The sequence below is a fragment of the Ambystoma mexicanum genome, chromosome 7q (genome assembly GCF_040938575.1).
Source record: "Ambystoma mexicanum isolate Mex_15411 chromosome 7q, UKY_AmexF1_1, whole genome shotgun sequence".
Classification (NCBI taxonomy): domain Eukaryota; kingdom Metazoa; phylum Chordata; class Amphibia; order Caudata; family Ambystomatidae; genus Ambystoma; species Ambystoma mexicanum.
Window position 1 is genome coordinate 649,113,869 of NC_090941.1, and position 14,413 is coordinate 649,128,281.

Below are 14,413 nucleotides of genomic sequence, written 5' to 3' on the forward strand. Positions count from 1 at the left end.
TGTTTGATGGCATGAGTTGTATCTTTGATGTATGAACTGAGACTTGCAGAAAGCGGTTGTAAAAAGTGATCTATATATTCCGAGATTTTTTCTCTGAGGGTCCCAATGCTGTTAATGATGGGTCTGCATTGTGGGAGATCTGTGAATGGTTTATGGATTTTCGGCAAGAAGTATATTGTTGGAACGATTGGATGAGTTGTGTTCATATATATGTATTCTTCATTTGTAATCAGATCTCGTTCTTTCCAATAGTTACTCATAGGTTCCCAATCTTTTTGTAGGTTCTTAATTGGATTAGTTAGTCTTTGATAGCAGTCTGTGTTATTTAAATGGTTCATCACAATCTGAATGTAATCTTTAGTTTTCAAGAGTACTATATTGCCGCCTTTGTCAGCTGATTTCACTGTGATATCAAGATTTTCTTTGAGTTTTTTAATTGATAATAGTTGTTGATGACTAAAATTGTTTATTGCTTTGTGTTTTGATCCTTTGAGATACAGTTGTCTTAGTTCACCCTGTACTGCTTTTTGAAAAAGATCTATTGCATTGTCTGTTGGTAGAGTTGGAATAAATTTAGAGCGTGGTTTTAATTTCGAGTATTTAGATAGACCCAAGGTGATATTTTGGTCTTCTGCAAAGCTTGATAGTGTATAGACGTTTTCTTCTTCCACTAGGTTTAGTAGATCGATAGTATTTTCTACATGGGTTGTTGATAGATCAGAGCAGATCTCTTCTGTATGTTTTAGTTTCGTTTCGGTTAGATTTGAGAAGAAAACGTTTAGTTTTAATTTTCTGCAAAAACAGTAAAGGTCCGTGATTGTTTCAAAATAGTCATAGGTATTTGTTGGACAGAAAGATAGGCCTTTATTTAATGCCTGGATGAGATCTTTAGGTATTCCTTGGTGGGTTAGATTGATTACTAGGTGGTTCTCTTCCGTTGTTGATTCATTGATCTTGTTTTGACTCCATCATTTTTGTCTCCTTCTTCTTTGTTGATGTCCTTTGCATCGGTTTCCCCTCTTTGTTTTTGTATGAATTGTGTCGTAGTATTTCCCCATTTTTGATTTTGTCTTAAATTGAATCTGTTTTTTTTAAAATATCGGTATTCTTCTAAAAAAAGATGAGGAAGAGGATGGTGTGAGGTTTTCATTTTCTTGACACTCGTCTTGTGTTGGTTCTATTGTTATCTGTTCTGTTTCACTTTGTGATTCTGATTCAGAGGAAGATAGAGTTGCACTCTGAGGACGATTGTATTTGGCCTTATTGGAAGTTTGTGAGTATTGTTGTCTATTTACAGATTTATTAAAGGTGTTGACTCTTTTGAACTTGTAATCCAATTCGTCCCGTAGGAATTGTCTGTTTCTTGAGTTTAATTTCTTGTGCAAATCTATCTATAATGTTGTCCAAGATTTCATAGTTTTAAAAGGTTTTTTCTGGAATATTTAGGCTTTCAATGTTTTCTTTTTTTTGGGTGATATCTTTGATGACTTTTTCATGTTGTTTTTTTGCATTGCCTATAAGCTTTTGAATCATCTGTCTTGAGGTGTTGGTGAGTAGTTCTTCCCAGTCATTAAGACTATCAATATCTTCCTCATCAAACGGTGGAAATATGCACATTCTAAGTCCCCTTGGAATTCGGCCTACATTTAGGTATTGTTCTAGTGTCCTTATCTCCCACCAGTGCGATAATTCAGATTTTAGTAACTTTTCTTGTTGTTCAAAAAGTGATTTCAGCAAGGTCGAATTTGTCTTTTGTTCTTGTGTGGCTGATGCCGTCAAAGTCGAAAATAATGATTCTGCCTCCTTGTTCCTTTCAGTATAGTTTTTAAGCATGGTTGGCTCGCTCTTAGTGGTTCTTTAAGAGTGTTTTTTGTTTGATATTGTCGAGTATGCAGCGTGAGACTGTATGATAAAATATTATAAAATGGCTTTCATACAGTTTTATGTACTGTTACACGCGCTTCTCCAAAATTAGACTATATGTTGTTTCAGTGGTGGCTGCGGTTTCCGGATCGCTGCCCAGAAGACTGTGAAGGGCAAAATGAATACACAGAAAAAGAGTTGGATCCAGACGTACTGCGCGCTCACACATGCAGGAAAAAAAGAGAAATCTGAGCAAATTCGGTTTTGTCCAAGTTTTATATTTTGAGATCACAATCAGGTTGACTTTATTGAATTAATTTCATTCAATTATTGTTTGTGATCAAATGGTATGCAAATTCGTTTGTACAGCGGCTAGCCTGTTCCCGACACGTGTTTCCCCGTTAGTTCAATATAACGGTTCTTCAGGGGTGTGACAGCTAGATTTTTCAACATGAAAATTAATTGAAAATAATCCTGTGTGTCGTAGCTACTTTCTTTAGAGTTTCTCAAATTCCCAGCTTATTTCACCTATACATCAAGAGAGTAATATTTGTTTGGTTAAAACCTTCGGGTCTCCTGGGCAAACACAGCGTATTAATGATGTTGTAAAGAAGTGTACTTACAGCTTCTAGATTTTCTACGTTGTTTGTTTCCTAAATCCTGATGTATATAGCATTCGTATGGAACAAATTTCATATGCTGTAACGAAATGGGGACAGTGTGTGAGGCATCGAAAGTATTTTAGTCGTTCGAAATTAATCAAAAGAATGTGGATAATTTTGGATTTCTATCTACTTAATAGAATCCGTAATTCTTACCTCGTTATTTCTTGACAAAGAAGAAAGTGGTGCGATTGCCATTCCCGGTGTTGTGCAGCTCGATTCGCACGTAAGTTTGTGTTTTTAAATAAAGTTAATTGAAATGCTAGGTGCTGCACGTGATCTAATCACTTGGCTTCTGTGCGTCGTCCGTCTGCTGGAACGTTTGAATACGTTCCCAAACTTTGCGAGTGTCATACTCAATGCGCCATCTTGGATTTGATAATTTTAATGAAACACGCTGTGTTTAGCCCACAAAAGCTGAACGTTTAGTATTATATTGTTACATACATTTATTTGGTGTTATCAGTTGTTGCTTATAAATATAGTCTATTTGAATGGAGGCAGAGATGGAAATCATAATGTTTTCACTTGGGGTTACATCAATAGATAGGTTCCCTTAGATACTCTGTGCAGTATACTATGCCAATTTTGGGCAGTTTCAAATAATACAGCAAATGATAAGTCATATGTAGGTATACTTTAGACATAATGCATTGAAATAAATGATGTCGGAACATACGTTTCATGTTACCACATTAATTGCATTGATTAAATTCCCTTTGCATAGCCCCTAGGCTATTGTTCTGTGATAGAATCTATAGGAAATGGTGTAGTTCTTGGTCCACGTTTAAACCAGTATATATTGTGTCCAAAACTTGGACAAAACCGAATTTGCTCAGATGTCTCTTTTTTTCCTGAATGTGTGAGCACGCAGTACGTCTGGATCCAACTCTTTTTCTGTGTATTCATTTTGCCCTTCACAGTCTTCTGGGCAGCGATCCGGAATGCGCAGCCATCACTGAAACAACATATAGTCTAATTTTGGAGAAGTGCCATGGTCCAGGACTTTTACTGGGTGGCACACTTCCCCAAAGTGCTTGGTGCCATTGATTGCACCTATGTGGCTCTATGTCCTTCTAGGGCCACTGAGCACATCTATCACAACTGCAAGCACTGGCATTCCATCAACGTGCAGGTGGTATGCGATGCCAAGCGAATAATCACGTCTGTCTACACAAACTATCTAGGGGCCACCCATGATAGTTTCATATTCATAATGTCACCCCTAAACCGGGACCTGGAAGCTGGGAGGCATGGCGACACATGGCTCATTGGTGAGTACAAATGCATGTGCACATGCATGCATGTCACACACAGAGAAACGGCGAAACCCAACTAATCACAACCATTATCACCTCCCCAGGGGACAGTGCCTACCCTCTGAGCACCTACATGATGACGCCAATATGGAACCCCACCACACCACCTGAAGTAAGATACAACGCAGCCCATATTGCAACCCGGAGCATAGTGGAGCGCACATTCGGACTGCTCAAGTCACGTTTCTGCTCCCTTGTCCGCTCTGGTGGCCAGCTGCTATATGCGCCCCCAGTAGTGTGCAGGTTCATTGTGGCAGAATAAGTCCTGCACAATGTTGCAACCCGGCGGGGTGTGTCGGTGGACATGGTGGTGCCCCACATCCCCAACCACATGCACGGCCACTGCGCATGGGAGGGGAAAGGGCACGTGGCGAGGCTGTCCGTACCCAGCTTGTGGCAACATTTTCACCTAAAATCCCAACCCTGCGGAGTCCACACAGGCCTGGCACATACCAGGCGACAATCAATAATGACAAAGGGACAGTCAACTGTCACAACCCTACCACCCTGAGATTGTTTCCCTGGAAGTGCTACATTGTGTGCATCCCTAGCTACTTAAAGAGAGCCAATGCCGTGTCAGTAAAAGGTACACATTCATGCTGCATAAAGGACTACCCCCTTGCAAAACAGCACACCCAAATACTGGTATGCCCCCAACCCTTCCAAACCCCATGTCCCCCACCGAGACACCATGGCATGGCATGCAATGTGAAAGCAACCAAATAAATGCACAACACATGACACAATTGTCACAAAGTGCACCATCACAAATGGAAACAGGCCACAGACAATTCCCTCTCACATATGAAAAAGAAACTGCACACCTGAACATATACTTACCAGCATGACAAATCATGAATACAGGACCAAACAGTGCCAACGTCTGACAGTGACCAATCACAATAGTCGAAGTGTGACAATCTGACAAAGGCAGCACATCGACCCCTCCCATCTTCAGTGTGTTGCTAGTAGGTAAATGTGGCAGGGTACTGCATACAGCATGAACTCATCTGCAATGGAGACAGGCAAGGTAACACATGAAGAAGCTACATGTAAATATGCATAATGAGCAATATTGAATACAATATACAAATCAACCATGCAGTGGAGAAAGCATCATTAATCCCCACTAGGGTTGTATACACAGTTTGGACTACAGACTGGCCACACAACTGAAGCAAGCCCAATGGCTCTGTGTAAGTTACTGTCACACAGTGCCACCCTCGTGAGCCCATGGAAAGGGGAAGCAGGAGTGGCATATGTGTCTGGACCCCAAGCCTCAAACGCAAGACAAGCCTGTATGGGCCCAGCTGCCACACAAAGCAACACACTGTAACATGAATGCACAATAGACAAAAAAGAGGAAAAATAAAAATTAAAAAACAAAAATCAAAAATGGCCATGGGCGACCAGGGTGGGGGGGAGATACCACCCAGGAGGGAGGAGGAGCAGGGTGCACCTCAACACCCACATGCGTGGATGTTGAGAAAAAAAATCCCTCCATGGGCTCATGGTCTGCACGGCTACCCGATAGTGGGAGAACTGCCGTCGCTCTCGTCACCCTCTGTTGCTACATGAGAAGGTGTACGTGGTACAGGAGGCAGACCACGCAAAGCCCTGGCATGCTCCTCCATGGCAGAAAGCATGTGGGTTTGAAAAGTTTGGTTCTGCAGGATGATGGTCCGGAGGTCCCCATGCAGCACGTCATGGGTAGCACAGAGTTCTGCCTGCAAGGCCTCACGTGATGTACAGATCTCCTCACGGGTTGCCTGGAGCTCAGCTGAGATGGTGCGTGTTAGCTGCTCCAGCTGCTGTTCTAACCGTCTACTCTGGGACACCTCAAGTGCACCCAGAGTAGCTCTGAGGGAGGTGTTATCTTCCCTCAGGGTATCCCTGTGGGCCCGTGCTTCTGCAGATATGGCTGTGCGCAGAGCCCTGAGTTCAGCCCGTTGTTCCCTGTTGGCGGCCAACATGTCCTGCCTGTGTGAGCGGCACGTGGACCGCGTTCCCTGCTGCTGGAGCTCCACCTGCCTTTGGGGGGAGAATGGAAGTGGCCACCCTATCCACGGCCTGAGCCATCATCTCACATGAAAAACCACAAAGGACACCAGGACTCAGCGCCAATGGAAAAGGTTTGTTTAATAGCATGGGCTGTATTTAATCAATGGTAATTAATGGGGATTGTAAGGAGTTGCCTGCTTGAACAACTTTGAAAATAAGCCCTACATTTTTAGATCATCTCACATGATGCCCCCTGTTGTTGTGCAATTGCATACATGGAGTTCTCCCACACAGCATTGCCGGTGGCACACGGCCACCGCGTTGCCGGACATGACACCTTTCGGCCCCAAGGTGATGTGCATCTTGCTGTGCTGGAGCTGCCTGAGGCTGCAGGACTGCATTCCTCCTTTGATCTGCTGCCCCAGGAACAGGTGCAAATAGTGTGGAGTGTGACCCTGCATCCGTAATTGCCACAGGCGGACATTCCAACTTTGAATGTGCCATTGAGGGCTCTACCCCCAGTGCAGGTGCTTTGGACAGAACAGAAACCCTGCTAGAAACAATAACCTGCGATGGGACATGTGTGTCAATGTCTGATTCAACATTTGAGCCATAGAGATCCTTGGAGGTGTACCCAGAGACACCCGTGGACAGGATGGTCTGTAGGAGCAATGGATGCTCATGCAGCACCACCCCACGTCCTCCAGTGGTCCTTGGTTGGGGCTCTGAGTACTCCTGCCCCTGCACCATCTCCTCCTCCTCCACAGCATCTAGTGCCTCATCACCTGGACAAAATGAAAGGAGAAGTCATGAAGACACGCATGAACAGCATAGCCGACACACATAGGCATCACAATGTACAATCCAATAAATTAATCAGACGTGTCACACATGACACAAACTCAGCCATGCATGCAGTGGCAATGAAGTGGAAGGGGACCCTGAAAGCAGACACTGATGACTCCAAAATGGAAAAGCAACACATGTGCAGCATGGTACATTGCACATGCATCACACATAAGCCTGTGAGTGGCATGGACCATCCACAAACATAACACATGCCAGCACAGAGATGGTATGTAGCATAGCCATGGCAGAACTGACAAGGACACCCAGATAGGAGTTCATCACTACTGTCCCCCATCCATGTAAAATGTATATCATCAAACAGAACATGCAAAAGAGTGGGACAAAACACACATGTGTCACACGCAGCAACAATGACAGTGTGTTCAAGTACAGTGATGGGAAGCACATGGATACATCAATGGTAGGTCACTTGGACATGACACAAGTGAATTGTCATGTTGAAGGTTCAAACAGGGCTCAGAAGTGAGCGGGTGCAGTACATGTGTAGGTGCGAAGCAGTCAATCAGCCTGATTGATGGAATTATTTGTGTGCTTCTGGCTGAAAATCCCTGTCTCAAGTATGGTGATTTTCAGGCAGAAAGGCACGCAAATCTGCATTTTTCATGCAAATAATTCCATGAATCAGGCAGAATAAAGAGAAAAAACTTTAATACCAATGTCGTGGCATGATGGCAGTTTAAGGGCAAGTGCAGCCATCATGTGCACAGTGTTTGCAGTGGGCAGTAGGGATAGAGTGAACCACAAACCCAAGGACGGGGGATGGCTTGGAGGCACTACATGGGTCACATATGGCGGTTATGAATACACAGCTTGACCTGGCACTCGATTACAACACATCACCCAAGCAACATACACATGGTCTGGACACACACACATGGGCACTCACCGGACATTGTCTCAAGATCTGGTAGGTCTCCCACGCCTTGGATCTGATTCTCTGCGATGAACCCTCCAGCGATTTCCACATGTTCTGTGAGTTTATCCTCCTCTGGTGGTGACCCACTGCCAGTCACCAGAGTAGAGGCGTAATTAGAAGCCAGCTTGTTCTTTGCTCGGCGTTTGAGGTCATTCCAACGCTTTGAGCAATCAGCTGTGCGCTTTACAAATCCCAAGGAACTAATGTGGTCTGCGATGAACTGCCAGCGGGCCCTACGCTGAGCAGGCGTAGTCTTGTACCCTGCCATCACCAGCATGTCGCGGCCATGTTCCAACACGTAGCCCACAGGTGTGTCTAGTTCCACATTATTGAAACTCCCATTCCTTGACGTGCCAGAGAGGCGAGCCGTGTCTGGGGTCCCAGCCTGTTCCGTAAGAGCATGCTTCTTCCTCTTGAGAGGTGGTGCGAACCCTGAGTGCCTTACGCCGCTCCGGTCTGTAGGGGCTGAAGCGCAGGTGGACTGGGCACTGGAAGCAGGAAATGGCACAATGACCAAAGGTCTCACTGCAGGCATTGGCTGCTGGGTGCTTTTGCCAGGACCAAGCGGCACAACTGCCTTGGTGTGAGGGGCCGGGACCAACACTGTCCTAGCTGGGTGACTTAGAGCCGGAGTAGTGTCAGCTGCAGCTGCCCCTGCAGCCTCTTCACCCTGCCTACTCAGGGCAACAGATGACATTGCTGCCCCAGATCCACGTGGCCTGGTGACTGCAACTTTCACCGCCACACGTGGCTTGGACTTCATGACACGGAAGTCGGCCTGTGCGTCATCCCGTGCCTGTTCCGGGCTATCAGGGCATGAGCTGGGATGGTGTCAGCTGCTTCTCTCTGACCCACTGGTGGGGGGACATGAGTTGGGGCTCACATGTTAATGGTGCCATGTAGCCTGCCTGCGAGGCATGGTCAGGGGTGTAGGGCTGTCCCCTGTGGTGTAGGCTGCCTGCGGGGCATGGTCAGGAGTGATGGGCTGCCTGCGGGGCATAGTATGGAGTGATGGGCTGCCTGCGGGTCATGGTCAGGGGTGATGGGCTGTCTGCGGGGCATGGGGAGGGAGGGAAGCCACACCCGGGAGGGCCCACATAGCCAAATCGTGCACCCGTGTGGTGAGGTGCAACATGCACCCCCTGCAAGCAGCCCACAGCACAGGGGACACCCCTACACCCCTGACCATGCCCCGCAGGCAGCCCACACCACAGGGGACCATCCTACACCCCTGACCATGCCCCGCAGGCAGCTGACACCACAGGGGACACCCCTACAATCCGTGACCATGCCCTGCAGGCAGCCTATCACCCCTGACCATGACTCGCAGGCAGCCCTCACCACAGGGGACACCAATACAACCCGTGACCATGCCCCACAGCCAGCCCATCACCCCTGACCATGCCCTTCAGGCAGCCCATCCACCCTGACCCTGTCCTGCAGGCAGCCTACACCACAAGGGACCACCCTACACCCCTGACCATGCCCCACAGGTAGCCCTCACCACAAGGCGGACTTTTTCCATGCAATTTGCCCGGTGCAGGTAGGGTACGCATATTGCAGGGGGTGCGCAGGGAGATTTTCACGCGATTTGGCTGCCTGTGCATGGTACGTGTATTCGCGGGGTTACGGTAGGCCTTATTCATGCGATTTTGTAGGCGCAAGGTGGTGCGTGAGTAGATTATCATGCGTTTTGGCTGCCCCGAGCGGGGTACGCGTATTGAAGGGGGTGCGCGGGGAGATTTTCACGCGTTTTGGCTGCCACGAGCGGGTTACGCATATTCAAGGGGGTGCGCGAGCAGATTTTCATGCGTTTTGGCTGCCGCGAGCGGGATACGGATAATTCTTCACTCGATTACATTGTACGGGGCCTGTAAACTGGTCCAGGGTTAGCGCGGCCCTTGCGCCGTATTGGGAAATTCTATGGCTTTTTCTTGCGCAAGGGGCATTCTTGGGGGCGTAAATGGCGCTGCTGGATGTTCGCTGCGCCACGGCTGCAAATGGCTTGGGAAATCCATGAATACGCGGTGCGCCAGAATGCTATTTAGCACACGCGGCTATTGCACACTGGCGCACGCTCCCTCTCTGTGCTGGTCGCGTGCGCAACTTCTGTACTGAATTTCATGAATTACTCCCTGAATATACTGGGAATGTCTTTTCATACTATAGAAGCCGTGCAACACACACAACACATGACGTACATCTACAACCTACCGGCGGTCTTGCCCTCTCCCTGGCATAAATGAGGACAGTACCGCAAAGAACGGGAAGGCATCACACAGCTGCATTTCAAAACCAAATTTAATAACCTTCACCTCAGACAAACAAATATTAGAGAAATCAAAATAAGCAAAAATACACCCAAATCCCCATGGTCCCAAAATGCAACTCTCACAAACAAAAACATAACAATTGACCCCGTAAACATGTATATTTGGAATGGCGCTGGCTACATCTCAGTGTAGTACCTTGGCTGCTGCTGGTCGTAGGGCCAGATGGTTTTGCAGACACCATAAGAAGGAAGTGTTCCTGTGGCTCTGTGAATACCACAGAGGGGCTTGACATAGTGGTCATTGCCGGCACATGACCATCTAGGGTAGATGCCAGTCTCTTGGCTGCAGCAATCTCTTCTGCATAATAAAACATTTTGCAGCCTAATCATCCTGCGGGACTGTGCCTGAGCTCTCCCAGCTCTCCCACTAGGCCTCCCTGGCATCAACCACTTGGGCTGTCTGTCCCTGCAGATCCTCACCCAGTGTAGACCGCATAGATGTTAGCCAGATACGGATAGCCTGCGATGTTGGCACATTTCCTCCGCCCACGTGTACGGGTTTAGGAGTGGCTTGTTGGTATGTGGCCGCCTTCCTACCTGTGCACGTGTTGGAGGTCTCACAGGCACTTTGTCCACTGGCCCCCTGGATTGTGAGGTTGCCACATCTGCCATGATGTAGACAGGCCTAGCCAGTCTATGCGAATGGCAACTGATAGCATGGGGGCCCCCATCAGCCCCATCCTGTATGGCGGTGTCCTGCTGTGTACCTGCCACTTCCTCTTCATTCCCCTCAAGGGACGGAATCTCTGGATCAGTGTCTTTCAGGGACCTGGCATCTGTGGTGGCATCTGTGGAAAAGAATGAATTGGTAACTTATTTGAGGTGTGCACAAGGGTCTCCTCCATTGGGCTCAGGGTAATTTCACTGGACGGTCCTCCTCCTGTGCCACTCGCATGGCTGCGCATGGCTGCCTGATTCTGGTTGGTCCTGAGCTTCATATCCCTTCAGTGCTTCTTCACTTCCTTCATGGTTCTTCGTAGGACACCTAGGGCATTGACATTGGCTGTCAGTTCTCATCAAAGTAACCTCCTGACTGCATGGCGGCGACGTTGGCCTGCGAGGCAGTAGAGTGTGTCCTCATGGGCCTGCATGAAGTCAATCATGACCTTTACCGCCGCCTTCGTGAAGTTCTTGGTCCGCTGCTCTTTCTCAGCTTCATCATCATTATTCCTCTTCCTGGATGACATCTCTATGTGCTGGATGCAAGAGTCTGCAAGCAATACAACACTGTGGCTTACCAGTGTTCTCTGCAGTGCTTCTGTGAACTTCCTGGTTTTCTACACTTTTTATTGTCATTTGTGCCTGTTTTTGACGCATCTCATGTGATGCACTCTTTTCCAGGCGCATCGTCATTTGTGCCTGTTTTAGGAGCATCTCAGCAGATGCGCCACAAACATGCACATTCCTGGTATGCGCCTTTATTTGCACTCTTTTTAAGAGCAAACCTGGGCTCCTTTGTGCAAAGCGCATTTATTTGGGGTAATTTGTGAATTTGCCACCTCCACAGTGATGCGCCATGGCCAGGCATATCTTTGCACCATTGCTCATCTCATTGACATGCGCATGTTTTTGAAAATCTACCCAAAGGTCTTCAATTCTTTCAAACTCCCTTCACGGTCTGAAACCTCAACAAACATGTTCAAATCGATTGTGCCTAACATGCATGATACGAGATTCACGGGACATATCAACCTATGTCAGATCTATCTATTGATCTATATTTCCATATCTAAGCAGAACTTGCCCCCACCATGACTACCCATGATGTCACATATAACACGCCATGTGATAATCCAATGGCATTATTAATGACATCCATTCAGCAATGTCCCAGGGGTACTGTGCATAGGTCTTGACTTGCAAGCATACCCTAAGCGTGACATTTGTGTTCAGTACCCGCAGGCTAGGCTCTTGTACTAATTGTGGTGTTCATATGCTAGCATTGGGTTCGCCAAAAGTGAGCCTTCACCCGATTTTGATTTCACAAGGATATGCGGACCCCTGCACAGCGTCACTCTTTTGCCCACCTTATATGTGTGTTACTAGACACACACCCTGTGTCCTTGATGTTCCTGCAAGACTGAGGCGTAGCCTGAGTGAACAGGAATATGTGCAAATATGCAAGCCTCTCACACATATAGGGGGGGGTGAGGTGCATAGGAAAGGTAGGTTGGGAGTTGAGAAGAAGAGCCAAAGTATGAACTGCCAAACATGACAACTATGATAGTTGAGTTGAGTTGCTCTCCAGATCATCCCAGTAATGTTAAACCCTGGTGGTATGTCTGAACCACACCTAGCAGAGTAATTCTGTGTGAATTGATGTCACCAGGCTTACCTTAGTACCTATGTGGGAGAGGTTACAGGCAATTAATGAGCAAAGGGCTCTTCACTTGTTCCTGACCTACAGTGGTCCTTTTAGAAGCAGTTATCCTTCCCCAGTTCTAACACCCAATTACCTCAGGGTTCGGGTGAATACATGTCCCATCTAGAGTTCTCAAGAATGTATTATCATAACAGCAGGGGCCTTATGCCTTATAAATCTGTAGTGTGTGTTACTATCAGCTGCAAGCGTGCCTCCAGTTCCAACTCACGACAAGACAACCCCTCAACATTCCTTCCTGAGGGTCGACAAGCAGTGGTCGAAGTGGGTGGGAGCGGTGCATTGAACATTCACTTAAACAGCCGGCGTGTTTGTGGGTTTGGCTTGCGCGTGGGAAGGGGTGTGGTGATCGGGTTTGTGGGGAGCGGGGGCAGGCAGCAGGGAAAATAGTTCCACTCCTTCTTTTTGTACACTTCGACCACTGTGTACAAGCAGAAAAGTGAGCAACATCGGGCGAAGAACAAGGAGAGAGAGGCTTAACATACAGGGCACTGATTGACCTCTCTGGCATTGAATTCTATTAAATGAGTCAGAACATACGCGTTGGCACTTACTGTGAGGCAGACAATTTTTCTGGGGCAACGTCACATTTCGCCTCAGTCAGGACAGCTTTATCAGGTCAGGACTCTAGATCATGTAGATTAAGGACTATATCAGAGTTATCTTCCTGTACTCCCCCCAGCGCCCCTCCCCCCCCGACCAGCAGCTGTGCCGCATGCACCTTTTCTTGCCTTCAGCATTAAACCTGCTATGTGTCAGGGGGAATGTCGTTGGCCCTCCCTCTTCAGTATCGCCATGGCATGTAGTTCTGCAGTTTATATGGCAAAATACAAACTATAATGCATCTGGAGGCAGACGCCCCTTCTATTGAGGCCCACTGACCGTGGTTCTTATTTATGAGCGACATTTTAAATAGCACTTTTTTATGTGCTATATTCATTCTATTTCGCTTGTTTAGTTTGTACGATTATGCTGGCATTTGCAGCACTTTCAGGGAGATTTTATTTGAGAGTGATATTTGTGCATGCAGTTCTTCTTTGTCAACGCCCTTCTCACCACCACATCTTGCTACTATTTGCACCCCAATGTATCTCCGATCAACTCGTGGTACAGCCTTCCCGGGGACTATCATTTTGCCACTGGGTGTCTCTTTGCCATTTAAAAGGGGACAAAGTGCCTGCACCTACAGGCTCCACCCAACTGGTGCACTGTGAGGAGGAGGGTGTGATGTAAAAGTCCCTTCATGCGCAAAGGCGTTAAGGAGCCCATCACACCGTGGATGGGCCCGAGTTCAGCACTCACCTCGTGGACGGTTAATCATCTTTGCACCATGGCTATGTGCTGGTGAACTAGGAATATCAAAGGAATCCTGGTTAACACTAGACAAACATCCGTTTGGAGTCTAAACTCTATCTAGAGCCGGGAACATATACGTAATAATTATGAATGAGATAGAGCTATGGGTGACAGGTTATACTTTCTAAGGTGGCAATTAGCAACAAACCTTCTAAAAACCAACAACAATTTTATTAAATGTAAACAATTGGTGAAAATGTATTCAATCACTGTACATTCAATTGCACATGTGTGCTAATAAAAAGGTAAAAGAAAATCTATAGGAATTCATCAAAACCAATGAATGAGTCTTATTACAGAAATGAAATGGGTATTGCAAAGCATATTATCATTGCATACATTCATCAATTAATTGACATATATAGTAGTTTTGAGTCTCTGTTAAGATCTTTAGAATTAAAGTCTCGACATGTTTCTGTTCTAGGGAATTGAATAATTAACATTCATCAGGAGGGTAAGTGTATATCAGATTCCTATCTTAGCAAATCTGACGGGATGGGAAGTTAAAACAAGTACAACCTGTAGGGTTAAAAGAAACAGAGGGTAAGCTATGAATAGCTTCGATTCTCAATAACAGTTCAATAATAGAACTTAAAACCTAATACATTGGGTTAAGTTACCTAAGTAGGTTCTTGTGGGGGCGAACCACTTCTTAGTATGGTTGTAGGGGGCTTAGTAGTAGTCCCACATTGCCAACTGCAAGTAAAGCAAACA